General features: G+C 52.7%; 1 long non-coding RNA gene across 1 annotated transcript; it reads left to right on the forward strand.

The window, feature by feature from the left end:
- The first annotated feature begins 6,384 nt into the window (after positions 1–6,384).
- On the forward strand, positions 6,385–14,939 carry LOC124966793 (uncharacterized). Its single transcript, XR_007105406.1, has 3 exons — positions 6,385–6,915; positions 7,433–7,617; positions 14,336–14,939. It is a non-coding gene; the product is annotated as an uncharacterized LOC124966793 (long non-coding RNA).
- The last annotated feature ends 5,078 nt before the right edge of the window (positions 14,940–20,017 follow it).

Genomic DNA, 20,017 nt, shown 5'->3' on the forward strand with positions numbered 1-20,017 from the left:
CTCCTTTCGGGAGGTGGAGTGTTTCCCCGGCCCTTGACTCTGGCTGCCTTGGTGATTTGCTCTGGCTCAGGGACAGCGGAGGAGGGGGCAGTGCTCCTTCCGAGTGTGGCCTCGAGGACTTCAAACCCCCGCCCCTGGTCATGGCCAGGTAAGCGATTCTGGGCCAGCCTGCAGAGGATGACGGACGTGGCCCCGTCACTTGGATCACCCTGGCCAATGGCCTGACAATGGCTAAGACACGTGAGCGAGACAGTTCTGGACCACCCAGCCCCCAGTCCACCTGCCAGCTTTGGACCTGGAGCAAGACAAGCGGAGATCAGCCAGGCTGGTCCAGACCAGTGGACCCACCTGCGACTAGGGAGGGAAAACAAAGCCGTGGCCGTGCGCTGCTGAGGGTGCGTGGACATTGTTTCCAGCGGTGCTGATGTCCACAGACCACCCACCCCCACGGTCAGCAGAAGGAAGTGAGGCTTTGATCCACGTGACCTTGGCCAGGGACTCTACTGATCTCCTGGTGCGGGTGGGGGTGGACACAGGCAGGGTGGGTTTATTGTAATGGCTGAACTTAAATTCTGAATGGAGACGCGATTCCAGCTTTTCCATATTCTAGCTGTGTGGCTTGGCCACGTAACTTAATAGGAAAGGACTGTTTCCTCTAAAATCTAGGTAGTCAGAGACTTCACCTTCAGGGTGGTTCTGTGGATTAAGACGTAGAAAGTGCTTCAAAAAGCTGGGCATTGAGTTCACAGGTTCAAGTTCAGATAAGTGAGAGCAGGAATCCTGGTTCTGCCATTTACTGAGGATGTGACTGTGGGTCCTTATCTGGACACTGGGGATTCCACCAGCCTATTCCTCACCAGTGAGGTAGGGTACACAGAGGGCCAGACCCAGCACCTGCCCGGGCATGCGCAGGAGATCTCAGCAGCAGGAGGCCGCCACCCCCAGATTCTCCTTTTCCTTGCCCTAGCTCAGACCCTGCTGCTTCCAGGGGTAGGAGTCACAGATTGGCCTGTCTCCTGGAGAACAGTTCAAGTTCAGCTTCTTCCTATTAAAGATGGGAAAACTGAGGCTCAGCGTGGGACTTGCCCAGAGTCCCAGAGAATCAGTGCCTGGACCTGCGCACTGACCTGATGCTTCCTCGGAGATGCTAGGTCTGTCGCGCCCCTGCAAAGGGCATGCATTCTGGGATGGGTGGCTCAGAAGAGCAGACCATGCTGGGCCCCGTCCCTGTCCCTGTCCTACAGGCAGGAGGAAGGACAAGGCTGTTCCTGGCGATGAACACGTTTCACTCGTCTTTTCCAAGCAGTCAGTCATCCAGGGCTGGGAGGTGGAGGGCTTCACACTGACTGAAGACTGAGTCAGAGGTTTAGGTGACAAGAGACCCATGTGACCCACACCTCAGTATGAGGTCAGAGGGCAGCGGGACCAAGGTTATTTCCTCTGGGTATCCACGGGGAAATGGAGGTTCGGGATGGGCAGGGCCTTGCCCAGGCGCCCAGTGGGGCAGGAGCAGAGCTGGCCTGGAAGCCAGGTCTCCAAACCCCTCCGCTGGGCTTTCCGCTCCGCGTCCTCCCTGCGTCTCCTTGGGCTCCTGTCCCGTGGGTGTAACAGAGAGCAGGCGGCAGGCAGGCAGGATGGAGCCTGTCCTCCCTGCGGCTGTCCTCCAGCCCCACCTCTGTCCCAGGTGGTTACAGGGCTGCCAGGCCTGGCTGTGGCCCAGACACTCCCTCCTGGACCCCTGTGGGGCTCAGCCCCTGAGCTCACAGTCGGGGGGCCCTGCAGATGTTGAGTCAGGAGCTCCCCAGGCCTCCACCTGCCCCTGCGGACCACTCTCCAGCGTTCGCTCACTTGCCAGGGGAGGGAGGGGGTCTTCCTGACGCCTCCTGGGCCTGTGTGTGTGTGTGTGTGTGTGTGTGTGTGTGTGTGTGTGTGCGTGTGCAGCGTGCCCCCTCTGCCGCTGTACCGGACGGGCACTATTTCCAGGCCCGCCGTGCGGATTCTGCAGGCACACTGTGTACACGGCTCGGAGGCGCGTGGGTGTGTTCCCACAAGCTATCGCTGTACTCTTTTCTGCCTGGCGTGTGGGCCTCCGAGGCCTGGGTTGTGTGCACGCGTTGTGTACCGTGTGTGTGCGTGCACTGGTGGACGAGGGGCCCTCGGAGCGGTGCAAGGTGGCTTCACCCAGAGCGCCCTCTGCACGGTGCTGGGCACCGAGCGTGGACTCTGCGTGTGTGCGCAGTGTGGACACACACAGGGGCTGGACCTGGCCCAGGGAGTGGGGATTGCCTGCAGGGAGCTGGAGGTGGGCGGGTCACCTGGGGTTGGACCCTGTCCCTCTCAGAGAGCTGGGCCCCTGCTTCTCCCCCTGGTGGAGGCAGGAGAGGCAGGTCCTGGGACCTCTTTTGAACAATCTGCTCTTTGACTTTTGACCTCCAAAGATCTGTGGGTTCAGGGTCCTCGCTTGTCTTTGAGTATCCAACACAAACAGGTCCTTGAATCTCTCTGCAGGGGACAGACACCTGGCCGCCCTTTGCTGCACCCGAGACCAGAGCTGGCCCTGCTCCTCCAGGATGAAGGGCTGGGCAGCCTGGAGCCCGGGCCTGTTCTCATCCAGGTCCTGAGCCCCGACTGCTGTGCTCCCTTCCAGGGCACCTCCAGAGACCCCTGCGGTGGCCGGAGGGGTCGGGGTGGGAATGGTGGCATCTGAAACTCGCATCCCCCCGTGTAACCTAGGCCTCGGTGTCTGCACGTCGGCCAGTCTCCTCGCCCCTGGTCCAGGGCTGCCATGGCAACGCAGAAGTTGGCCTGCCATCTGCTGCCTGTGGGGACCTCAGTCGGGCCTCTGCCGTCCTAGGGATTACCGTGGGAAGGAAGGCAGCTGGCTTGTTCCGGGAAAGTCATTGGCCACATCTGGCACGTCTCAGCCCTGGAGTGTTTGGAGATAATGAAGCCGAGTCCCCCCGGCTGCGGGAGAAGAGTGGACAGAGAGCCCGGGGTTCTCCCGGGCCGGTCTCTCCAGTTACGTCCTCTCCCAGGGAAGGGTCGATGTGGTCACACTCGAATATAGAAGATTAAACCTGTTTTGGCAAGGCGGCGGGTTGGGGGGTGATCTGACTCTGGACTTCCACTTTTTAAAACTTACTTACTTTTGCGGTGCTGGACCCAGAGCCCTCGTGCATGCCCAGCAACCGCTCCACTGCTGAGCTAGAGCCCCAATCCAAACCCGGACTTTAATGGTAATTGGTGGCTTAAATTAACACACCATCAAGAGGGAAGATTTTAGCCATGAGAGGGAGGTGTAGGAATATAAAATAATTTTAAACTTAGTTGCTAAGGTAGCTCTGGGTCTGCAGTGGTCTGCTGCAAATCTAGCTCGTCCTTGGATGCCTGGATGAGGGGCAGGAGGCACCCACGCCCCATCTGGCCTGGGTCTCTGAGGCCTTTGCCTCTGTGGGTAAGCAGAGTTCTTCTGCTGGGCTCAGAAATTCTCCCTTCCCTCGCTCCTGGCTCCTTTAAATTTGTTTTCTTTGGAGAAATGTTGTTCCTTGGATGCTCTGTGCTTAGTGAGGGAAGCAGCGCAGAGGAGGAGGAGGGAGTCAGGATTCCAGTGGAGGCTGGGCAGAGGGAAGCAGCGTGGAGATGGGCATGAGGTGGGTGGGGCGGAGAACTTCACCCAGAGGTGGAAAGAAGCCTGAGGGAACGAGGCTAGTCCCAGGGTCCGTTGAGACTGTGATCTGCCACCAGAGGGCAGTGCGTGTGTGAGGGTGAGCGGTTTCCCCTCAGTTTCCATGTCTGCAAAATGGGTACAATAACTTGCCTGAGACTCTGTGAGGACCAGAGAAAATTCAGGGAGAGGGATTGGCACAGGGCAAGCACACAGCAGCTGCTAAGGAAATGGCAGTTGACACTATTCTTCCCATTTGATGTGGACTTTGTGTCAGAGAGGGAGGATTCTAGACCTGGTCCTTTGTGTTCACTCTTAGAGGGAGGATCCTCTGGCATCTGAGGTCATCTCAGGCTGGCCTGGGTCCTGCAATCTGCTGGAGCGAGGAACCACCTCCTGCTGGCCTTAGGCAGGTCCCATAGGCCTTCTCCTCTCCTGGAGACAGGTCTAACTGAGTGTAACCCAAATAAATCCAGGTCGGTGTACTGGGTGGAGCTGGGATGCCGGCGTCCTCTGCCTCAGGGGCCCCGGCCCAAACCCAGGCCCAGGAACTGGGACACAACGGGAGATAAACAGGGAGTCACTAACAAAGGCGGAGCCCACCTCCCCACCACACCCACCCCGGGCCTCAACGGCACCCAGCTTTGCTTGGGAGGATGACAAAGGATACAGATAGGTGGGGGAGGGGACGGAGGCCAACATCAAACCTTCCCCACCAATGAGCTCCTTTCTGTGAAATTCTAGCATCTGCAAATTTATTTCTGCCAGCAATTTACCTTTTCTGCAAGCAAGAGAAATCTGTTCTCGTTTATGAGTCACTGTTTTATGGGGAAAATTAGGAACAGAGGCGTCTGCAGTTTGGGAATAAGACAGGGAGGTGAAGTTCAATGGCAGGACCAGTTAAAAAATGAGCCCTGGCATAAAGTTTAGTGTGGTCCCACTTCCATTCAGCCAGAGGCGATTCTTTTCTTGGCTGGAGGTACACGGCTTTATTAATAGCTACACGGCAGTCTTTCAGATCCAGCAAGCATTTTTTTTTTTTAAGTAAATAAACTTTGAAGCTGAAAATCGAAAGCTTTCCTTGACGTAGTATCATATTCTGGAAAACATGCTGTCGGTAGAAACCTGTTAGAAAGTGTTAAGCCAAGAACGATCTGGGTAAGGATTGGGCGCTAGATTCACAGCAGCTTGGGAGGGTGGCAGCAGCCTGTCTCTGGGAGTAATGCCACCACACTGATCCCTGTGGGACCTGATGAAAGACCACCTGGGGGTCCTTCTGGAGCTGCCCTCCTTCCCGATGGTGACTCGAGCAGGCACCTCAGGTCATCCTACCTGGTGGCAGAGTGTCCACTAGTCTTCCCCCAGTATTCATGGACTTCCTGCTCAAGACTACATTTCCCAGCCTCCTTTGCAACTCTTTGACCACATGACTGGGATCCAGCCAATGGGAAGTGAATGAAAGAGATGCTGGCAACTTTGAGTTGTGCTCTTAACAGGACGGGGGTGTGCTTCCCCTTCCCCTTCCCACTTCTTGTCACTGGAGCAGACCCCTTGGATCCAGGATGGAGGCCACATGAGGCTGGTGGAGCTGCCCTGCTGGACATGCACCTCTGAACTGTTGCTTTGATCTTTTTTAAACCAGCATGTTTTGGGGTCTGTTTGCTTCAACAACTTATTTTGCATCCTGCCTTCTCCATGTGCCATACGTGGCTTGGTAACTAACCCATATCCTGTGGTTAGCTGGTAGTAGTAGTTTAGCCAGTGCCAGAACCAGCATAGCCTTGTGGTCAAAGGCACATTAGACCTGCTCCTGGTCTCTGCCCCTCACCTAGTGACTGTGTGACTTTGGGAAAATTACTTGATGTCTTTGCACTAGGGTGATTTCAATAAGAAATGACTTTCACAGTCAGGGTGGTGCACATCTGTAATCCCAGCTACTTAGGAGTCAGAAAGAATCCAAGTTTGAGGCTGGCCTGGGTGACTTAGAGAGACCCTGTCTCAAAATAAAAAGAAAAGGAAAATTCTGGGGATGTCTCACAGAGGTAGAGCATTTGTGTAGCGTGCATGTGGCCCTGGATTCAATTCCCAGTACTGGAAGAAAAAAAAAAAAAAAGGAGGAAAAAACACCTTTCACATGACTGCACAATGTTCATATCCATATGCAAATGAAAGGAAAGTTCTCTGGAACAAAACTCAGCCAATCTTACCTACAGTCCACTCTGATGCCTTCTATACCAGTGGTTCTCAAAGTGCGGTGTCTGAACCAGCATCTTCAAGATCACTTAGAATCGGTTAGAGATGTCAATTCTGGGCCCTACCCAGATCTGTTGGATCAGAAACTCTGGGTGAGAACAATTTATGTTCTGGCTAATTCTGATGCATTTAGCATTTGATTACTACTGTTTTACTCCTAATTTTAAAAACACTGATTTACCACCTACTAAATTGATCTTATAACCCACAAATAGGAGTCACCACTCATGTAGACTTGACAGATATCTGGCTGTCATCTGTTTTTTGGCCAGTATTCATTTCCTCTCACTCCCAGATCAACTGAAGCAGTGATTGGCTCAGAATGAGCATGTGATCTCTGTCATCCAATGAGATGCAATCTGAGCTTTTGTTCCAACTCCTGGGAAAGAGAGGTGCTTTCCCCTGGGGTTGCTGAGCTGGAGGAAGCAAGCCCGGGGCTGCCCTGGTGCTGCTGCCACCACTGGGGAGGGAGTTGCCTGACTTGTGACGCCCCAGGAGGCGGGTGGAAGGATGGAGGAGGCAGTGTGCAGAGGGTTTTGGCATCCTGCCTCATCTCCTTGTGCCTGAGCTCGGGGACAGCCGCAGGGGACGGTCCTGTGCACACCAGCCGGGCTTTCCGGAGCTGGAGGGGTCTTCTAGCCTGAAACTGGGTACAGTCTCAACCAGAGCTAGTGGGGAAACACCGTGGCTCCTATTCTTCCAAAGGACACTTTTCAGCTTTTCAAAGATTCCAGAACAGTCCAGTCCCTGTTGCTAACTGCAGAAAATTAGAAAACACACCCTTTATTGGCTCTTCCTCCTTTCTTTTCTCAGTTTCCTCTCTCCCTTTCATTTTCTGGCTTCCTGTAATCATCTCCCAAATACACTACTTGCACCCATGTCCTGACTTCAGGATCTGCTTTCATAGAAACCTGAACTAAGACAGGCATATTCCTGTTGCCTTTTGAGCACTTGGATCCAGCTGTACCTGAAACCAACTCTACTCCTGGGCTTTCCAGGTAAGTGGGTCAAAAATTTTCCCACTTTTTTTTTTTCTTTTCTACATATATCAGTTACCTATTTACTACAAAACCAATGACCTCCAAACCTAATGGCTGTCAACAACAATATTGATTATCTCAGTTTCTGTGGGTGAGATGTGCAGATGTGGCTTAGCTGAGTCCTCTGGCTCTGGTTCCCTTCTGATCTTGCTGACAAGGAAGGTGTCAGCTCCGGCCGCAGCCTCCCGAGGCCTGACTGAAGAAGGAGCTGCTTCCCAACTCACCTGTGGCAGAATTCAGTTCCTCGTGGGCTTTTGGATTGAGGTCCTCAGTTCTTTGCTCTTTGTTGGCCACAATCCCCTCTGTTCCTTGCCACATGGGCCTCTAAATAGGACACTCACAAGATGGCAGATGGCTTCCATCTGAGCAAACCAGGGAGAGGCTGAGAGGGCCTCGCAAGCAACAGGAAGCCTGCCTTGGAACCTTAATTTTAAAGTGACATCCCAACCCTTCTGTTGTATTCTGTTCCTTCGAGGTCAGCCACCTGGTCCAGGGTGCACTCAGCAGGAGGGACTTGTTCAAGGACAAGAAGACCAGGAGGTGGGGATATGCTGGGTCCATCTTTGAAGCTGTCATGGGATGCAAGGGGTCCAGACCCTCAGCCTCAAGGCCCCAAGCCGGAAAGGCCTTGAGCTTCAAAATCAGTCTCTAAACTGTCAGGTAAGGAGGGTTGACAGGCATCTTGGGGACACCTTGGGGTGAGGGGTCTGCAAAGCTCTTTCTAAGCAAGAGAGGGAGCGAGGGATTCCTCTCAGGGGAATCCTGCAGAAGTTCAGGAATGTTCTATTTGTTTAGAGACTCTCTTTCTGTTTAATTTTCACCATGCTGTTACGGTACTAGCTAACCTTTATTTAATGTTTATTCTGTGTCCAACCCTGGACTAAAAACTCCACCTTAAGTGATCTCATTTAATCTTCTCTTTATGAGAGCAGACCTGGAAATAGCCCCCTTTCACAAATGAAGAAACTTAAGTGCAGAGAGGTTAAGTAACTTGCCTGAGGACACACAGCTATTAAGTGGTGTCACTGGAATTCATCAGAGACAAGCTAACCTGCCAGATGATGGAAAGCACCTTCTCTGTGAGTGTGAAGCACTCCCTTCACACTGCCCTGGGCTCACACTCGTCACCTGCTTACCCTTTCCCACAGGGCTTTAAACCCCCCACCTTAACGTGTTCCTGTTACTGCGTTTTCATGACTGCTGGCATTTATAAACCTCCTTTGGGTCATGCCAAAACTGGAGAATGCTCTGAACACCACAGACCTTCTGTCCCCTGCCCCATGCACTCAAACCCACTTTTGGCACTTGACTTTAGGGGACGACTGGTTCCCGAAGGGCTCCAGGATGGACTCAGGGCTGCACTCGGGTCACGGGCCCGCCCTGGCGCCGCTGCTGCAGCCTAGGGACTTGGCGCCCTGGTTGGCCCCATCTTCAGGGTCATGGCATCTCTGGGCCTCATTGTACAGATGGATGGGCTGGAGCTAGAAGGAAGGCTGACCTGCTCAGTCACACAGCCGCGGGAAGCCCGGGACAGAGGCTCAGCCCTCAGCCTGGGTGCCCTCCTAGACTGGGCGTGTCTGCTCCTTGCTGTGTTCACAGCCAGCTTTTCTGGGCCTGGCACACAGTAGGCATTTAATGAGCTCTAGGGAAGCTGGGAAGCCCTCTGAAGGGCACACAGAGAGACTCAACAGAAGCTAAGGAGAAAGTCAAGTTTGTCCAGGCGAGACCCTAAAACGCCACCCTGCAGGGCGATAATAAGTTTTCCAGGGACAACAAAGGGCTCCAAGGTGAAGTTAGTTTGCAAAACACTGGACCGAACCTGTTTCTTTACCCTAGAACTCAGGATGCTCAACGGGCGCAGTGAGTCCTCTAAAGGATTCAGTACGGAGTGGTTCCCAAGCTTGTTTGGCCTTAGAATCCTTTTTATTAAGTAGGAGAAATGCCAGGGTGTCCAGGGAAGGCTTCCCGGAGGAGGAGGCGCCTCAATAGTGTCAATCAAGGATAGGAGGACGGGCGAATCAGGTAAGATCAAGGAGGCATCCTAAATGCGCCATGGGAGAAAGCATTAGATACCCTGAGTGGAAAGGCTTATATAGGTCAGGACTCCACCAGATACAAGCACCAGAAGTGCAATTCAGTCTGCTTAGGCAAAAAGGAGAATTTATTGGCCCATGTAACTGATTTCAGGCATGGCTGGATCCAGGTGCTTGAACCATGCCCTCAGGGGTAAGTATCGGCTTTGTTCTCAAGCAGGCTGTTTCCCTAGATACTTTTATACAACAGTTTCAGCCTGAGCTCCATGATGGACTTTCACTGGCTCAGTTTGGGTCATGTGCCCACCCTGGATCTGGTCATTGCAGTCTTGGGGATTTGGTGCTTTGATTGGCAAGATTCTTAGGCAAAATTGTATGGCAGATTGAGAAACTGGAGCCCAGAGCGGTAAAGAGACTTGCTCGAGAGCACACAGGGAGTGAGCGGTGGAGCGAGGACTGGCGCTCGGGGTAGGGCTGTTTCTGCTGCAGCTGGGGCCTGGGGTCAGCTGGACCCGGGTGGACTGAGCAGAGCTGCCTGCTGGGTCTTTGTAGGGGGACTGTGATGGGTCTCCGCCTGTAGGATCCCTGCTGGAGATGAGGCCCGGAAGGACAAAGCTTCCACAGCCTGGAAGGACCAGACAGGTGGCAGGAACAGCCCATGCCTGGGTTGGCCGTGGACACTTAAGGGGTTGGCCATGGCGGGGAGGGCAGAGGGGCTGGTCGGGGCTTCCCGAGGGGATGGGGGCGGCAGGGAAGCGCGTGAGATCCGAGTCCATCTGAGGTCGGGGAGACCAGCTGATTCCTCCTTGACCCTGAGTTTCTACATCCAAACCTTTGCTAGGCTTCTCACTTCTTCTTTTGAGTTGCCTTAAATGATCCACTTCCTGTGGCTCAGCTGACCCTGCATCCCTCACGTCTGCTAAGTGGTCTCAGCACGTCCACTGCCCCCACCCTGGCCTCCACCCATTCTCTACTAGCTGTCTGGGTGCTCTTTAAAAAGCCCAAACCAGTCGGCCCAGGTAAACTGCCCCCCGGGAAGTGGGGGTCTAGCTCAGTGGTGGAGCACGTGCCTGGGTTCCACCCCCAAACAACCCCCCACCAAAAAATAAACAAAAATTCACTGCCCTCAGGTGAAATGCAAGCTGCCTCCTCCTGGGGAAGTCTCCCTCCATAGGCAATCCAGGCACGGGCTGGGTTTCCCTTTCAGCTCCTTGAACAAGCCCCGGCCCCTAACCTCTGAGCTTTGCACACGCTGTTCCATCTGCCTGGAACTCTCCATCTCCCTCTTCAAATGGTTAAATCCTGCTCACCCCTTAGATTTCAGCTCTGTGTACCTTCCTTTCTCTTAAGGAGTCTTTCCTAGTGCCTCCCTTAAGACAGGACTGGTTCTACCCGCTACCGTCTTCCTCAGTGCCACCTCGAGGAGGCGGGAACACGAGGAGACCGAAGTTCAGAGAAGGAAGGGACCTACCGAGACCCCATGGCCAGTGAACGGCAGAGCTGGCTTAAATCCAGCTCAGCAAATACATACGGAACCCCAGTGTGGGGCCAGCTCTGAACCAGGCCCCAGGGCTGCTCTGACAAATCAGACCAGGTCCCCTGCCCAGGGGCGACAGGGATGAGCATGGGAGGAAGGGAGGCGGGAAGTCTCCAGCAGGCAGGCCGTCTGAGCTGAGACCCGAGGAAGGCGTCCAAGCGTGTGTGGACCATCCGCTCTTCGGGGAGGGAACGTGCACACCGGCATCCTCAGGGGTATGGGTGTCCGGGGCGTGTGCACGTGTGTGAGGCCGGTGTGGATCTGCATGCAGAGAACGTGTGCCTCTGTGTGAGCGCCCGTCTGCCGGTACGGGCGTGGATGGCATTGCGTTTCAAGCCTGCAGAGGTAGTTGGGCCAAACCATCTGTTCACAGCGTGGCTCGGTCACACGCGTGTCCAGAGCGAGTTGACCTCTTGGTCAGTTCCTGCATGAATGAACGGAACAAAGGAGGGCATCTCCCCATCGTGGGCTGGGCTGCTTGGAAGCTGAGCCCGAGACAGGCCGTCTTACGCAAGCGATTTATTGTGGGAGACGCTCAAAAAGGAACGAGGGAAACAGGACGAACGGAGGGGCTGTGCTGTTGGCTGGCATCTGGTCCCAGCCTGATCCCATGCAGGGCATCGATGGCCCCTTAAGGTAGGAGGCCAGCCCTTGACAGCCAGTCTGGGCCGTGGAGGGGACATGTCTCCCAGCATCTGTCAGTGACGGAGCCCGAGGGCGATATTCCAGACAAGTGGCTGATTTTGCCTTAGAAGCCAACTCAGCCGCAGCAGGAGGTTGGACCTTCTCGAGCCCACCGGTGAGGTCCCAGGACTAGGACGCCAGCCTCCTCTGGGCTCTTGTTAGAAATGCAGAGTCACAGATTCTCCCCAAGAATGGTGGCCCCAGGGCCTGCCGTGTAACAGGATCCCAGGCCGGCACCTTGGGGAAGCTCAGGGTTAAGCCACTGGGGGTTTCGAGGACTGGGGACTTGGTACATCCGGGCCCCACTGGCGCTCTTATTATGATTTGCGTCAAAGGGGGTGACGTATATTTTCTTACTCAGTCACTTTTAAAAAATCAGCGCTAGGGATTGAACTCAGGCCTGCGCACGCCAGGCAAGCGCTGTCCCACGGAACGCCCCCCAGCACCCCATACTTCGTATTTATAGATAAATGAGAGTAAGGAGACCCGGATGCAGTGTTCAAGCTCCAGAAGGAAGTGAAGGTGAAGAGGAGCCCTCGTTTGAAAATTAGGCAGTGCCTTCAACCCGACCACGGGGACCCTGGGCCTGGCGTGACCCCACCTGCCACATGTGCGAGGGGGCCCTGAAGCAGGCATGGGTGGGGACACGGCCCGCAGGCCCACCTTCCTATGGCGACGTGGCCCAGTTTCCTAGTGTCACAGAGGAGAAACGGCTGTGTGGGGGTCAGGACAGGGAAGGAGTCAAGTGTCCCGGCCGGGGCTTGGGTTCTGTCCTGGTGCTGCAGGAATCGCTGGGAAGGCGCAGCGGAGGAATGTTCTCTGGCTCCGTCCGCACCGCATCGTGGAGGCATGAAGCGTGCTCCCCGGGAGTTGTGCTACCCGTTCCCGGAGCTCTAACTGCTGGGAGAAGGGGTGTGAAGTTTAATTTGCACTAATTATCCCGAAGTGAGAGGAGCGGGAAATGAGCTGGCTCCGCGCTCTCGGCCTCTGCCAGCAGCTCCCGTTCCCCAGGTTGCAGTTTATTTATGTGCAAGGGGGTGGGGTGGGGTGGGGGTGCTGTCACCATGGCAACGGCAGCTGCTGGGATTTGGGGGTAGCTGGGCCAGGAGCGTGAGGGGGGCTGGGGCAGACCTGGGCCTGTGCGTCCCTGCGATTTCGGGGTCATCTTCGGGGCCCGTGTCTCTCCCTGATGGGGAGGAGGGCTGAAGGCAGGAGGGGGAAGGAGCACCTTCTTCCTACTTTGGGGTGACAGCCTTTGCCCAGGGCAGGTGGCAGATCTGTCCCAGGAAGTGGACGGCTGCAGGTGGAGGCAGAGGATGGTGTCCCTTGTCTCAAGGATTCTCTGGGACAGGGGTGTTCTTCTGAGGCCCCCCTGGGAGCCTCAGCCCAGCTGGAGGGCGGAAACCCCGAGCTCAGCCAGCAGAGGAGCCTCGGAGTGGGGAAGGACTCTGGAGGCCGGGGCAAGCCCGCCTGCCTCCTTCTGCCCTCGCCCCACCTCTCCCTGCTCTGCTTTCTTCCCATCTCCTCCCATGGCCCCTCCTGCCCCATGGGTGCCCCCTTCCCTCCTGCCCCATGGGGTGCCCCCTTCCCTTCCCCCTGCCTTCCCCTCCTGGTAGACTCTTTCCTGCCACCACTAGAGGGCGCTCAGGTGCCATGGTCACCCCAGGAAGAAGCAGCAGAAGTCCAGCTGGGGGCGCCTTGGGGGGCTGCGGGGTGGAGACCTGAAAGGAAAGAACCTGATTTCCATCCCAGTCCCCACGCTTCTTGGGGTGTGACCTGGGACCACTCACGTCACCTCTTCAGGCTCGTTTTCTTTTCTGTGAAGTGGGGGCAACCAAACCAGCCTCAGAGGCGAGTAGGGAGGGCAGGGCAGAGTGACACGGACGAACACGTCTCACCATAGGCACTCAAAGGGCACTTTCCTTAGCCCAGCGAGGTCCATTCGTTAGTCGACAAAAGCATAGTGGGCGTCTATAACGTGCTAGGGCCTCTTCTAGGCTCTGAGGGACAGCAGGGAACCAGGTAGACACGGGCTTAGTGTCATGGATCTTTCAACCTCGTGGGGGTGAAATCGTTAGACATAAGCGAAAACTTATTTAAAAATTAACCCTGGATTCTTAGGTAATTGTAAATGTGTGGGGCATGTGGCACACCAGGGGAGACTGATGGCGAACATTCAGTAAGTGCTAAAGGAGGGGCCAGCCACACAGGAGGGTCTTAGTCAGCTTCCTCACCATAATGACATGCCTGAGGCAGGCTACTTGATAAAGATAAGAGGTTTCCGGGAGCTCATAGTTCTGGGGCCCCAGGGGTGTGGGGCTGGACTCTGCTCGCCTCTGGTGAGGGTCTTCTGGCTGCATCACATCAATGGTGGATGGTGATGGGGTGTGTGTGGGAGCAGGGAATCAAGATTTCAAACAGGAAGCTGGAGAGAGGCTGGGTGGGCCAGGCGCAGGCTTTTACAACCACCTCACCTTTGGCCTTACTGACCACATGAGCCCAGTGACCTAAAGGCCTCCCGCAGGTCCTGTCTCTTAAAGGTCCCATCTCTTAAAGGTCCCATCTCTTAAAGGTCCCATCTCTTAAAGGTCCCATCGTTGCCAGCCTGGGGACTCAGCTCCCATGGATTCCTGGGGACAGGCCATATCCAAACGGGAGCAGGAGCGAGAGGGCAGGGCTGCGGCTCGTGAGTGGGAGGGGAAGCACCGTCCAGGCACCCAGGGCGGCCGAGCGTGGTGGGGGGCAGCGGGGAAGTACCGGCTGGGGATGGCCGGTGGGCCGGTGGGCTGGAGCAGCGGATGTGCAAGCAGAAGGCCCAGGTGCATTCCCGTGGCAGAGAAGAGGTGGCGTTTTCAAGTGGTGACAGCATTTCGAGCAGGAGAGTGGATTTTATCTTCCATAACAGTCTCGGAGCATCTAAAAATGAAGCAGGGGCGTTGGTGTGTGTCACTACGCTGGGCTTAGCTGTGGGCAGAAGGGGATCTAAGTGGCCGTGGGAGGCTGAGCCGACCGGCAGCGTCCAGGGGAGCATGGAGAGTCAGCATCCTGGGTCTCTGGTGCTGTTGCCGAGGCCTTGGTTTACCTGTCTGTGAAATGGACAGAGCTGGTTCTGATCACCTCCTAGGGACCCCAGACGGCTGCCCTGAACTTGTGGCGAGGAGTCTGCCGGCACCAGATCAAGGTTGCGGCTCTGCCTTGAGCGCTCCTCCTGCACCTGCGCGCAGCCTCGGGAGCTGCCGCCAGTCCTGGGCTGTGCCGCACCTCGGAAGTGCAAGCCATGCTTCAGGCGCCAGGGAGCTCCAGCTGGAGAGACAGGCCCGTGCTGAGACAGCCACGAACGTCAGAATGTCCCCGAACACAGGAAGCCCGTCTGATGCTCCGGCTCCCGCCTGTCCCGCTGGGGTCTACCTGCCGTAGCCAACGTCCTCTGCTGCCTGCTTCGCTCTGGGCAGTGTATAAAGGACTCTCCAAGCATCACCTCCCTTAACACTTGCCATGTCCCTGAGAGGTGGACACTCTTGTCCCCACTTCATAAGTGAAGAAACAGGTTCAAAAATTTGAGTGGCTTTGAGCCGGCGCAGTGGAGCAGGCCTGTGATGCCAGCAGCTCCGGAGGTAGAGGGAGGAGGATTGCGAGTTCAAAGCCAGCCTTGGCCACTTAGTGAGGCCCTGTCTCAAAATAAAGCATTAAAAAAGAGAGTTGGGGGTGTGACCCAGTGGTGAAGCCCTCCTGGGTTCAGTCCCTGGTACAAAAGAAAGAAAATTCTTGAGTGACTTTGCAAGATTGTGTAGTGACTAAATTAAACCCCAACTCCGAATCCAAACCTGGCCTCCTCGTTGCTCGCCGTGTTTGTGGTGCGCTGTGACCTTTCCCACTTGTCATCGAGGTAACTGAGCAGCAGCTGTATGTCATGGCGGTGGTGGCCGGGGAGGAGGTTGGGTGAGTGGAGGCTTCTGTCGCTCTTCAGTGGTGCTGAGATTGGGTGTTAGAGGGGACAGTAGTAAGGGGGCACAGGTGACAGGGCAGAGGGCATCTGGGGGGTGTTGCTGGGGGTGGCTGGAGGCCACGGGCACTAATGGGCAGGGTCTGCTTTGCTACTAACTCGCTTGCCTCGTGACCCGAGCCAGCCCCTCTCTCCTCTGCCTGTGCCCGATGATAGCGAAGCCGGTGATGACTAAGGTCTCCTCCAGATCCAAAAGGTTGTTAGTGTCGGGTGGGGGCAGCCACAACGGCCTCAGAGGCCCAAGGATGTTCCTGAATCCAGTTCTACACCTGGGTGCTCCCAAGAGAGGTAAGAAGTGATGGACGGGCCAACTAGTGACGGGGTTGCTGGGGGGTCTGGGAGGCTGGGTGGGCTCCCACACCCAAGCCCGTGGCGGCATCTCTCCATCGACTCTTGATTACTCTTGGCTGCTCACTGCAACCCACGTCCTGGGCTCAACTGTGGCTTCTGTTGCCCAGAGAGGAAGCAGCTCCCCTTTCTCCAGGCCCTTGCGGGGCTCCTCTGGATGGGAAAGCTCCTAGTGAACAGGGCCCTGGACTGGGAGGCAGCCAGACCTGGGACCTCTTTTTAGCTAGGCCTCTCTGAGCCTCAGTTTCCTCATCTGTAACATGGAATAAACCTACCCACTTCCCAGAGTCCTTGAGAGGATTACGAGAGGACATCCGTGGAGGTGCCCAGGACTCAGCCGGTGTTCAATAAGTGAACCAGTGAATTCTGGGTGGGTGCCAGCACTGAGGGTCGGTGGCAGTGGGTCTGCTTCCTTTAGACTATCACGTACTCTCAGAGAATCCCCCTTGAGACGAAGCCCAGGTCTGCAAGGCAGTGGGCAGGATCGGGCAGGTCCGCAGCCTGGGAGCACCCTCAGAGCCCCACCTGTCCCCTCTCTTCGGGGCTGGACCTTGGCTGACTGCATGAGCTTTCAGCTTGCAGAGCGAATCTGGGGCACCCGGCCGGCTGCACGGCCTACAGCTCCCCTTCCCCCGCCAAGCTTTGCAGTGGGGCAGCTTAGGCCCCAAGGCCAGAGTTGCCCTTCAAATTCAAAAAGACTTATTTTTCATCCACGTGGTCCATGCATGGAGTTTAAAGAATTAAAGAGCTCTACAAGCGTTATTATAAACATCAGCAGCCCTGACCTTAACGCCTGGCTCCTCCGTCCCAGAGGGGAAGCCACTTGGCATCTTTCCGCGGCTGACTTTGGTATTTGTATTCATGTTTCTAAACAAATGCTCGCATCTCTCAGCTGATGCTTCCTTTCGGGGGGCTAGCTATTTGACGTTGTGGTAATAGCTTTATCGAGATACAATTTGCAAACCATGCAATTCACTCATTTAATGGGGTGGTTCGTGTGGCCGTCGCATTGCCACCATCAATTTTAGAACATTTTCGTCACCTTAGAGAGAAACTTAGTACCTTTCCGTTCTCATCTCCCAATCGCTGCGTCGTCTCCGCCTGCCATCACGGATTTGCATGGATTTGCCCTCTCTGTGGATTTGCTCATCCCGGATATTTCGTATAAATGCGTCAGAGGGTGGGTGGCCTTTTGGGGCTGGTTTCTTTCACTGAGCACATCATCCATATGGTGGCATGTGTCAGCTCTTTATTCCTTTTATTGGAGGGATAATATTCCACTGGATAGATATGCCAGTTTGTTTACCCACACATCCATGCATCAGTGGACAGATATTTGGGTTATTTCTACCTTTTGGCTATTATGAATAATGCTGCTGTGAACATCTATGTATATGTTTTCATGTGAACAAACATTTTCCCCTATAATCCATAGGGGCAGAATTACTGGGTCATAGGGAAATATTATATTTAATATTTTAAGCAACTTCCTGACCATTTTACAGATGGTTGGTTGCACTATCTTACATTCCTGTCAGCAATGTATGCGGGTCCAAGTCCTTTATGTCCTTGTCAACACTTACTATTCTCTGACCTTTTGTTTTAGCCATCCTAGAGGGTGTGCATCGATATTGCATCGTGACTTTGATTCACATTGCCATGAAAGTGAATGATGTGGATTATATTTTTGTGTGTTTTTTGGCATTTGTGTATCTTATTTGGAGAAATATCTCTTCAGATCCTTTGTGTATTTTCAGCTTGGATGACTTGACCTTTTACTATTGAGTTGGTAAGAGTTCCTTACACATACAAGTGCCATATCAGACCTGTGACTGGAAAATATTTTCTCTCATTCTTTGGGTTTTATTTTCACTGTTTTTTTTGATGCACGAAAGTTTTTCATCATGGTGAAGTCTGATTTTTGTTGTTGTTGTTGTTGTTGTTGTTGCACAAGTTTTGGTGTTACATGCAAGATTCCACTGCCAAATCCAAGATCGTGAAGACTCACCCTGTGTTTTCTTCTAAGAGTTTTATAGTTTCAGCTCTTACATTTAGATCTTTGATTCATTTGGAGTTGATGGTGTGAGGTAAGAGTCAACCTTCTTTCTTATGTGGCTGCCTAGTTGTCCAGCATCATTTGTTATTAAAACTGTTATTTCCCCTTTGAATGCTCTTGGCATTTTTATCAAAAATCAATCACCCATAGATTCCTGGCTTTATTTGTGGACTCTCAATCTATTTCATTGATCTAAATGTCCATCCTTATGCCAGTATCACACTGTTTTAATTACTACAACTGTGTAGTAGGCTTTGGAATTGGAAGGTGTGATTCTTCCAAATCTGTCCTCCTTTTTCAGGATAGTTTTAACTGTTTGGAGCTTCCTGTGGTTACATTTTCAGGATTAGCTTTTCCATTCCTGCAAAAAAAAAAAAAAAAAAAAATACCATTGAGACTTTTGACAGGCTTTGCCCTGAGTCTGTACATCAGTATGGGAAGGATTTCTATCTTAAAAATATTAACTCTGATGATCCATGGATATAGGGTGTCTTTGAATTTATTTTGGTCTTCTCTAAATTTTTTTCTGTGATGTTTTGTACTTTTCAGAGTATAAGTTCTAACACCTCTTGTTAAATTTATTCCTGTTTTATTCTTTTTGATGTATTATATATAGAGCTATGTTTTTAATTTCACTTTTGAATTGAATTGCTCTTAGCAAATGTAAAGAAAGACAATTTTTTCCACTACTGATCCTTATCCTTCAACCTTGCTGAACTAATTAATTAGCTCTAAAAGGCTTTAGTGAATTCCTTAGGATTATCTATGTGCATGATTGTGTTATCTGTGGCTAGAAGTATTTTACTTCTTCTTTTCTTTTTTTCTTGCCTAATTTTGCTAGCTAGAGCCTCTAGCACAGTGTTCAAGTGTTGAGTGTGTATCCTCATTTTATTAGTGGATTTTAGGAGAAAAGCATCCAGTATTTCACCACTAAGTACCATGTTAGCTGTGAATTTTCACAGATGCCCTTTATCAAGTTAAGAAAGTTCCCCTACATTCCTAACTTGGTGGGTGTTTTTAACTTGAAAGGGTGTTGAATTTTGTCTACTGACTTTTTTTGTTAATGAGATGCTTGTGTGCTTTTTAAAAATTTCATGGATTCAGGGTGTCACATTAATTGGTTTTCAGATGTTAAACCAAACGTGTTTCTGGGACAAATCTCACTTGATCACCTTGTGTGATTATTTTTGTGTGCTGCTGGATTTGGTTAGTTAGCATTTTGTTCAGGACTTCTCATCTATATTCATAATTCTGTAATTTTCTTCTGATGCCTTTCTCTGGTTTTGGCATCAGAATAATACTGGGAATGTCTTTATCTCTCCTTTTTGAAAGGTAATTTTTCTGGGTCTAGGGCTCTTGGTAGCTTTTTAAAAACTCTTTGAATATGTCAGTTTAATCCCATTGCCTTCTGAATGTCATTGTTTCTGAAGAGAAGTTAGCTGTTTATCTTATTGTGTTCTCTTGGAAATGATGATTCATTTTTCTCTTACTGCTTCTGAGATTTTCTTCCCTTTCTCTTTGCTGTTCAACATTTTTACAACTTTGCATTTATCCTATTTATTTATTTATTTAGCTGTCTTCTTCTCAGGTTTTGTCTGGTGAACTGGGTAGCCTATAATTTAGCTCATATCACAAATGAATCTATTAGGCCCCTTTTAATTATTTTCAACACAACTTTGATTTTATTTTTTGAGGGCACCCTTGAGCTTAACTTTCCCACATTCTGTTGTAAATGAAATCAGTTCTCTTGAGACAAGCTTTGAACACTATTTTATGCTCTGTCTCTCTGGAAAAATATCTGAGCCAGAGTTTTGGAGATGGGGCTGAGGGTAGTGGCATGTTTCTTTGTCAGGGACACTTCTACTTCAGGAGTTGGGCACTTGGTGGTAGGCACTTGGTGGTGTAGGCTTGCCTCTCCTGGTGTGGAGCCTCTGCTTTAGGAATAAGCCAAGGCGAGGGCACCTGGGACCACCATGTATCTCATCATTCATGTTCAAATTAGAGCTTCCATCTGACTGGTGTGGGCTGGGAGAACCCTTTCTCAGCTGCATCCCCTAGAACTCAGCCTCTGTAATGGTAAATACCCTGTGTGGCTTGGTACACCACTCCAGAGTGGTGTTTCCATATAGCTGAGGTGGGATGGGAACGGGAGGAAGTGGATCCTGACTCGAATGTCACACAGTAGTTTTTTCTGATGAAATTCTGAATAAACACTACTTCATTTGCTGTATACCCCCAGGACATTTCTAGAGACTTTAGATTGTTGTTTTAAAATCATTTTCAGCAGTCTCACTGGGGAGCAAGTCTGCAGAGCTCACAGTGCTTGCCAGAAGGCGACTCTCACTATTTGACTTTCCACCAAGAAGGCAGGCTCAGCTCTTGCTCCCCTCCCTGGTCCT

This window comes from Sciurus carolinensis, chromosome 1 (assembly GCF_902686445.1).
Source record: "Sciurus carolinensis chromosome 1, mSciCar1.2, whole genome shotgun sequence".
NCBI classification, from domain to species: domain Eukaryota; kingdom Metazoa; phylum Chordata; class Mammalia; order Rodentia; family Sciuridae; genus Sciurus; species Sciurus carolinensis.